Source organism: Tetrao urogallus (assembly GCF_951394365.1).
Source record: "Tetrao urogallus genome assembly, chromosome: 1".
NCBI classification, from domain to species: Eukaryota; Metazoa; Chordata; class Aves; order Galliformes; family Phasianidae; genus Tetrao; species Tetrao urogallus.
Window position 1 is genome coordinate 125,186,171 of NC_136813.1, and position 9,949 is coordinate 125,196,119.

Consider the following 9,949-nt stretch of genomic DNA (forward strand, 5'->3'; position numbering starts at 1 on the left):
CCCTCTGTTCTGCCTTTGTGAGGCCCCATCTGGAGTACTGCATCCAGGGCTGGGGCACCCAGCACAAGACATGGAGCTATTGGAGTAGGTCCAGAAGAGGTCATGAAGTTTCTCAGTGGGACAGACCTCTTTTATGAAGAGATGCTGAAGGAACTTGGTGTGTTCAGATTGGAGAAGAGAAGACTCTGGGGGACCTCCACAAGGCCCTCCAATACCTTAATGGTACCTATAGGAAAGATGCGTTCATTTTCAGAGAAATATAGTGACAGGACTGTATTCACTTTAAGCTGAAGAGAGTAAATACAGTTTAGATATTATGATTTTTATTTTTTTTTTTACTCGGAGAGAGATGAGGAACTGGAACAGTACAAAATAGTTGCTCACCGAAGCTGTGGAAGCCCCATCCCTGGAGGTACTCAGAGTCAGACTGGATGTGGCCCTGGGCAGCCTGATGTAGTGGGAAGTGATCCTGCCTACAGCAGTAGGGTTGGAACCAGATTGTTTTATTAGGTCCCTTCCATTTAAAGATTCTATTCTGTGGTATAAATAAATTATATTTTTTATAAATTATATATTATATAAAATATATATATATATTTTTCTACATCAACCATTATGAAGTCAATTTTCATCTAGTGTCAAAGACTATTTGTCGTGTGTATCTATATGTCTGTTGGTCTGGTTTTAAAAGACTGTATAAATAGCAACGCTTGCTTCAATGTAAGATGTGACAATTTCATTTGGGGTATGAGACACAGAAACAACATGAAAACCGGGTTAGTTTTTTATATGCATAGCTGAAAAAAGCATAGCTTAATCTAATTTGACAGGATGACACAAGTAGGCTACTGTAAAGTTAAATGCAACCAAAACAAAACAAAATTAAAAAAAAAAAAAGCGAAACAACCACAACAAGACCAAATGGGAGACAGGTTCAGAAACAGTGAGAATGTAAAAAATACAAACACAAGAAACTAAAAGACTGATAACCATAGGACAAATTGTCACAAAATGATTTTTGACTGTTTTTTACCAAACAGAAAAGAATCGAAGGATGAGACCTGAATAATGTGATATTCTGAATAAGATGTCAAGTGAGGCAGGTGATTTTTTTTTTATTTTCTTGTGAAGAGGAGTTTTCTACACAGCATACAGACTCAGCCTGGGGCAAGAGGGTGCACTAGTGTGTTTTAGAAGTGTTTCAGAGAGTGGAGTTTTGGCAAAGTAAAGTGATCCACGAATGAGGAAAGTGTAAAAGATGATGGTAATTCTGATATCATGAAGCATGTAAAGTCACAGCGTTGGTCTTGATCTGAAACATTTGGGGAGTACTGTGTTGAAAACAAGATGATGTTAGAAACGGTCCTTTTATTACATAACTTGTTCCTTAACTTTAAATGTAAATCTAGAGTGAAAATCATTGAAGATTTTTTGTGATTAACAGAAAACTTGGTGATGGAAAGGATCAGTGAAAGAGGAGCTCATCTGTCATAGCAGTCAGCACTGAATGTATGTGGTGCAGTTTAGACTTAGCAGGTCTTGTCCAAATGGGAGACTCCTAATAGTGTCACTTAAGATTGTATTTAGATAGAAGCATTCTTCTTTTCTGTTCTTCCACTTCTTTTTTTTTCTTCTTTTTTTCTTCTCCTTTCAATCCCTGAAGCTTTTTTGCATGTGGAATTCCCAGTCTTTAGTCCAAAATGCCATTCAGGTTAAAACCAGCACTTCAGTCATACACCGATCGTGTTTTCAGCTTAATACGTGTGTGTATGTGTGTGTGTATACAAAAGTGTAATGACTGTGTGCATAGATGCACTTATGTTTAAAATATTAGACTCGGTGGTATCAATTGGTAGTTCTGCCATATGAAAGAAAACTATCCAGTAATTTTTGAAGAATTCTTGATCACTTTCCTTTACTGACTTCTGTTGTTTCTTTGCTTTTTTTTTTTTTTTTGCTTTTTTTTTTTTTTTTTTTTTTTTTTTTTTTGAAGCATTAAGCGGAGAATGTATGTTAGGATCAGGTGAGCATATCACATGCTCTTTTTTCCTGTGTTTGCAGGAGATGAGCATTGATACATCACTGTAGTAACCCTGACCCCTTCCCCACTGCACTGTCTGTCTATACTCCTATTAGTTCCCATAAAATCATTCACTTTTTCTAGTTCCTTTCATTGCTCAATGAAATAAATAAGTAGCTGTTTCCTTAGCAAATCTGTACTTATCCCTTATGTTTCAGGACACAGCAGAAGATACCATATTTTCAAGCTTATAACCTGCAACTTTTGAAAACTTGCAGCCCTTGAACTAAATTCATAGATGTCTCAGTCTGCACTTAACACAGGAAAATACAGAGGAAAGTGCAGTAGGCAGCGACGATCACAGGCAAGGTGATCAGTGTGTGCAAGAGGTTTTTAAATAGGGAGCTCTTTCAGAAAAAGTTAAGTCTTGTCTACTACAGCACATGCTAAGACAGTGGGGAATAAGTGTAGGTTGCCTGGCTATTTATTTGCCCATTAAATAATCTGCAGGTTATATACATGAAAATATGGAAATTTTGCCATATATGTATGAATTAGACTTAGTTTCAAAGTCTGTTTCTGCTGCAGCCTGTGTTTGATAAATGATCTCAGTACTGTCTTCTCACAGTTTAATCATTCTGTCAGTGAAGGAGTGTAACGGAGTTACTGCATTTATCATTTCCATCACTTCTTTTAAGACTGCCGAGTTATTAGCCTCTTTTAGTTCTGTATTTTATAGTTGAATTTCCATTATTCCTGATGATGACATCAACCTCTTGATCTGCTCTGATAACAGCAAGATTTTACTTTATGAAATCAACTTAAAGCATCAGAATTATCCCTGCTTTTTCCTCCACTGAGAAAATAAACATTCTTTTTTAACACCTCACAAATACACTCACATATACATAGTTGGTGTCATACCGTAAGAACAGCTCCAATTTATAAATGAGCTTTCTTTCTGCTCAAAAATAATAAAATACTATATGAAAATGCAAAACAGATTTTTTTAGTCCTGTGAGATATGCATATATCCCAGGATATAAAACTTGCATACTGCTAAAAATGTTTTCCAAAAAAGTCCACAGGGTTTCATGATGACAAAAGATGCCAAAGTTTTAGTTTCCTGTCCTACATTTTTCATAATACAATTAAAAAACATTTTCATTCTAGAAGATAGTACTGTATGATAACCGGAATGTGATTCTTGCATATCTTGCATATCATTCTGCCCAGAGAGGTGGTTGATCTCTGTCCCTGGAGACATTCAAGGTCAGGCTGGATGGGGCCCTGAGCAACCTGATAGAGCTGTAGATATCCCTGTTCATTGCAGGGGAGTTAGACTATGTAACATTTAATGGTCCTCAAATGATTCTATCATTCTATGAAGAATCAAAGCAACACTGCAGACTTTTTCTCCTTCCTGTCCTTACTGACAGTGTAAGCAAATATCCCAAGAACAGCATCAGGATTAACACACGGCTTGTAAAGCAATGTGGGGTCTCCTTGGATTTAAAAATTCGTGTAATGCTCATTCTCTTATCATTTCATTTAATGTTTAGTTTACATACTGTGAATTGGCTATGAAACGAGTAACTGAGACAGAGATGTCAGAGAGAAAAGATAAAGCAAGCCAATAGGATATGGTGGGTGGAACCATCCCCGAGGTGTGTAAATCTTGTTGTAGCAGACCGCTCCGTTATTTACTTGAGACAAGGAGGGCCATGTATAGTCATAATATTAGTATAGCTAAAGAAGTCTGGAATCCATTATACAAGCTGCTGACTGATGTGTAGAGGGCTTGCAGTGTTGTGTAAGGACAGGAAAAAAAATCATTAATCTCAGAAACATCAAGCGTGATTTAGAATAACATTTCTTCACCATGTAGTGTATAGATTTTTGTAGCCCAACTAACGTTGATTTCTTCCTTAGTATGGAAACCATCTGAGGGCTGTCCTAAGGCCTTTGTGGTCTGAGTCCAGGTCCTGTTGGATGTACCTCCCACAGCCCAAACACCGTCACAGACTCAAAAAAGCAGCCTGCAAGTGGCTGAGCTTAAGCCATTGAGGTGGCTCCTCCAGGTCCTTGCTGAAGTGTGTGAGCTGTGTCCTTCCACGCTTATTGGTCCATGTGAGAATCTGCAGGTGGAGCAGATCAAGAAGGCTTTTTAACAGCTGGATATCAAGCAGCAACAAACAGCGTGGAAATCCTTACTGCTGCTCAGCTAAGTGCAAGCCAGGGAGCAATACAAGGAAATATTCTAAGTTGAAGAATCAACATCCAGACCAAAGCAAAAAATGGTCTTGCTACCCCAGGAATATTCATAGTCAGTAATGAATAAAAAAGGTCAGGGTGACCACACAAAAGCACTGTGCACAGGGGCAGCCTAGCAGTGTTTTCCAAATTTCCTGTGGCTGTGTTGTAGCTGTGGAACAGATGAATGTGATTGCCTTGTTCTGGTGATGTGAAACTCCTCCCCACATCCATCAAGGATGCATAGTGCAGGGATGCTGTCATGAAGGTGAACTGCTGCCTCTGTCTTCAGGGTTATGTCTACTCTGTATGTGACCATGTATGTTATGCCACATGAGTCACAGTTTCAGAAATTGCTGCTTGCCCTGGATCAGAAAAGCTATCAGCCCAGCAGGGTGAGCTTGTGATTAGTTCATTTATGCAGTTGGAATGGGTTAGACAAAAGCAAGTCTGTTTTAACTTCCCTACGTGAAATGTTGCAGCCTGCTTTGGCTGCAAGTTCCTCTGAGATGCATTGTCTTTAAGACAAAAAGTGGAATATTTTTTTAGCACACCAGTACTTCACACCTCTTCCAGTGACTACCAAACATCTTACAGAGAGGGAAGAAAACAAAAATATTGGCTGAATACAAAATCTAGCAGGTAACTGAGCACATCCACAGTAGCTGTGCAAGAAAAAGCCACAGCCACTTTGCTGGTGGCTAAAAAGACTACGTGAAATAATTCCTTTCTTACTACCTTTTGAAACACTATCCACATTTGGTAGGTCCTCTGATTCAGTAATTTCCAAGAGCTGCAGAGACAGCCTTACTGCTGTCACCTCGCTAGGGACACTGACTCTGAAGAGAGGTAGCTGTGCAATGTGACCATGGCACATGACAGTACAGCAAAAGTACTCAGTGCTGGTGTAGTGGGAGGATCCTGGGCAGAGGCTGCTGCCATAGAAGATACTTACAGCAACAAACTGAACAAAATCTGCCAAATTCAAGGCAGACTTTATTTACAACTCCCTAGCTAGACTGTGGTATTGTGTTCAAGATTAAGTATGGCAAACTAGAGCACCAATAGTTTTTTTTGTTGTTGTTTTTGTTTTTTAAAGAAAGAAAAGAAAGAAAAAAAAATGAAATAATCTGTTAGAGCTTTTGTGAGAGAGCTACCTAGGAGTTAAAGTCCTGGAATATCTGCCTAGTAACAAATGTTAAATGTATCTGGTAACATCTACCATTCCCTTCATAATTTATTCATTTAGAATAAAGATATTGTTAAACAGATTTTGTCTAAATATTCTTGTATGTTTGCTAAGAACTGCATAATGTAAAAACAGAAATTGCTTAAAAACAAAGCTAGGCGAATCACTTTCTGGTCCTGGAAGAGCCAGAGGATAAAACTGATTTTGCATTGCAAATCCATTCTGCCTGGGCTCCTACTTGATGTCAGGGAAGGAAACCAAGAGCAAAAATGGACAACAGACTTGGAACCGAGCACCCCAGAGTCATTAATGCTATGATTCCTGCCTACTTGCCCCATGCAAACAACTTGAAAGTTTTGAATTTCATCATTTTGCTTTAAGCAATTCAAGATAACTAAGTTACTGTGTGCTTTCTTTCCTGTTTTTTGAAATTTGCTGCTAATGAGAAGTAAAGACAGTATGTAAGGTTTCTTCCCACTTCAGTCTAAATCCAGGCAATCCTTTGTATATGCTGGTAGACGCTGCCTCTTTTGTTGTTGCATAAATGATACATGTGCTTTGTTTCATACCTATCCTCCTTTTCCTTTTGTTAAGTCAAACCCAATATTGCAACGTTTATCTCTGTATGTTCTTGTCACATACAGATTCAATGGATATGGGATGATCAATACTGTCTACATACTTATTTCTCAGCCTACCCATCAAACACTGTATTTATCAATACTGTATTTATCAATACAGACTGCTGTATTTATCAACTTCATGAAAGTCTTTTCTTTTAAACAATCCATTGAAGTCATTTAACTAACTTAAATGCGGTAACAAATTGTCAGAAAACAGCAATTAGTAGAAAAGTGAGTAGTTAGATGATTATCTGAAGAAATTGCTAAATAAACTACACACTGAGAAGTGAAAGTAAAATACTGAAAACTGGTCCTGAACAACTTCCATTTTCAATTTTTCTCTTATATTTTGAGTAGATTCACAGAATCACAGAATCGTAGGGGTTGGGACCTGCAGAGATCATCGAGTCCAACCCCCCTGCCAAAGCAGGTTCCCTACCCCAGGTTGCAGAAGTAGGTGTCCAGGCAGGTCTTGAACATCTCCAGAGAAGGAGACTCCACCACCTCCCTGGGCAGCCTGTTCCAGTGCTCCGTCACCTCACTGTAAAGAAGTTCTTGCGCACACTTGTGCGGAACTTCCTATGCTGCAGTTTCTGGCTGTTCCCCCTTGTCCTGTCTCCACACACTGCTGAAAACAGTCTGGCCTCATCACTCTGCCCCCCACACCTCAGATATTTATAGACCTGGATCAGGTCCCCTCTCAGTCTTCTTTTCTCAAGGCTGAACAGACCCAGTTCACTCAGCCTTTCTTCATGGGGGAGATGCTCCAGGCCCTTCATCATCTTCGTAGCCCTCCGCTGGACTCTTTCTTCAGTTCTCAATCCACCTCACTCTCCATTCATCTATCCCACGCTTCCTCAGCTTTGTTATAAGGATGTCGTGGGAGACAGTATCAAATGCCTTGCTGAAATCAAGGTAGACTACATCCACTGCTCTCCCCCAATCCACCCAGTCAGTGACAGCATCGTAGAAGGCCACCAGGTTGGTCAAGCATGACCTCCCCCTGGTGAACCCATGCTGACTACTCCTGATAAACTCCTTTTCTTCCAGTTGTCTGGAGATGGCATCCAGCACAAGCTGTTCCATCACCTTTCTAGGGACAGAGGTGAGGCTGACTGCCCTGTAATTGCCTGGATCTTCCTTCTTGCCCTTTTTGAAGATTGGAGTGACACTGGCTATCCTCCAGTCTTCAGGCACCTCCCCCGTTCTCCAAGACCTCTCAAAGATGAAAGAGTGGCTCAGCAACCACCTCTGCCAGCCCCCTCAGCTCCTGTGGATGCATCCCATTGGGTCCCATGGATTTATGAACATTGGTGTTGCCTGGGTGCTCTCGGAGCGCCTCTTCTCTGACTAAAGGGAAGTCTTCCATTCCTCAGACGCTCTCACTAACCTCCAGGGTCTGGGATTCCCAAGGGAGAGCTTTTTCACTGAAGACAGAAGCAAAGAAGGCATTCATTATCTCCACCTTCTCAGCATCCCCCGTTACCAGAACACCCCTGTCACTTAGCAGGGGAGCCACAGTCTCCCTAGTCTTCCTTTTACCATTAACATACTTAAAAAAGCCTTTTTAATTATCCTTTATCACCTTTGCCAGATTCAATTCCAGGAGGGCTTTAGCCTTCCTCATCTCATCCCTGCAGGCCCTGACAACATTCCTGTATTCTTCCCAAGTGGTCAGTTCCTTTTTCCACATTTCATGGACCTTCTTCTTTCCTTTGAGTTTGCGCACGAGCTCCTTGCTCATCCACACAGGTCTCCTTCTGATTTCTTGCTCACAGGGATGCACTTATCCTGAGCTTGGAAAAAGAGCTGTTTAAATGCCGACCAGCTCTCACAGGACCCCTTCCCTTCTAACACCCTAGCCCACGGGATAGCTCCAAGTAGGTCCCAGAAGAGATCAAAGATGGCTCTCCTAAAGTCAGGGTAGCAATCCTACTTTTCGCTTTGCTTCTTCCACTCAAAATCTTGAACTCCACCCTCTCGTGGTCACTACAACCCAAGCTGCCCCTGACCTTTACTTCCCTGACAAGCCCTTCCTTATTAGTGAGAATAAGGTCCAGCAACACCCCTCCCCTCGTCGGTTCCTCCACCACCTGCATCGGAAAGTTGTCTTCAGTACATTACAGGAACCGTCTGGACTGCACATGCCTGGCCATGTTGCTTATCCAGCAAATATCTGGATAAGTGAAGTCCCCCATAAGCACCAGCACCTGGGATCATGCCACTTCCAGTTGCTTATGGAAGGCCTCATCAACCTCCTCCTCCTGATCAGGGGCCCTGTAGTACACCCCCACAACAGTGTCACCCTTACCAACCCTCCCCTTGATTCTCACCCACAAGCTCTCCACTGCTACACCGCTCTCCTCCCGGTGGAGTTCAATACATTCTAGTTGCTCTCTCACATAAAGAGCAACTCCACCACCCCACCTCGCCAGCCAATCTTTCCTAAAAAGCACATAGCCCTCCATGACAACATTCCAGTCTTGCGAGCTGTCCCACCAAGTCACCGTGATTGCAATGAGATCATAGCCACGTGACTGCACGCAGCGCTCCAATTCTTCCTGTTTATTTCCCATACTGCGCACATTAGTGTACAGACACTTAAGGGAAGCAGCATCCCCCTGCCACTCTCCATCCCTTCAAACTCTACCCTCATCACCCATCAAGCTCTGTTTTGAGCCTCGAACTACCCGCTCAACCCCAGCGGCCCTCATTTTGTCCTCTTCCCCCTTCTTACCTAGTTTAAAGACCTTTCAATGATGCCTGTCAGTTCCTGGGCTAGGATCCTTTTACCCCTTGCAGACAGGTAAGTTCCATCTGCAGCAGTCATGCCAGGAGCATTGTCTTGAGCCAGATCCTTTGTTCACCTGCACTGTAACAAATCCAGAGATACGTTGCTGAATTACCAGATAACAGCATAAAGTCCATACAAAATCAGAAGAAATCAACTAAGCCTGCAATTTTACTGCATAATGTCACAACACTACGGTGTCATACACAGGAATGAGCACAATATCACAAGTTTTATCAACAAGTCCCATCATTTCTGTCACAACAAAAGCTGCTTAATTTTAAAGGCATGATAATTCGTTGAGTAGTTTGTTCTCCTACCCATTATCTCCTTCTAGGAGCCGGATGCTCAAAAGCATAGAAACTAAATGAAAATCTCATTGCTTTCAGTGTCTTGGAAAGTCACCACAAACATAGATTTTGGTTATCAAGAAACAGATAGCTTACTTCATAACTCATGTAGGAACAACATAGGTCATGTACAGAGCAGCTTATCGTTCTCAGAATTATTATTAAACGAAAGCTATATGTAATAATCTTTATATAGGGCTGCAGAAGATCTTTGAGAGTGTGTTAACATTTCTACATGAAGTAATGGCGTGCCATGGAATGCCAAACAATAATTAAATCATCAAAATCTTATGTAATAATGCTGAATGTGACCATAAATGGTAACAGTGTCAGTCAGTTATTTGCACTGAAAGCTGAGGTCAAGGATCTGCAGCATCATTACTTCTATTATCACTGTTGCTGATTAGTTCATGATGCAGATAACGACAGCAAGAATTAGGCATTCCATCAGAAAGGTGATAAAGCATGTTTGTATGACCTTGGTTTTATATTGATCTTTCACCACACAGTTCAATAAAAAGCCAGCAATTAGACACAGTCAGCATGTTCATCATTAGGAAAATATCAGAAAAATGGTTGTTCTAGTCTCAAAAGCAAAACAGATGAAAAAGCCTTGAAATTTGAGAAATGTTAGTCATTTTACTGTCCATTAAGCCATGAGAGAACATCTGTGTCAATCAGCAAACTATTTTCAAGAATTTAAAAGCTTTTGGAGAAGTTAAA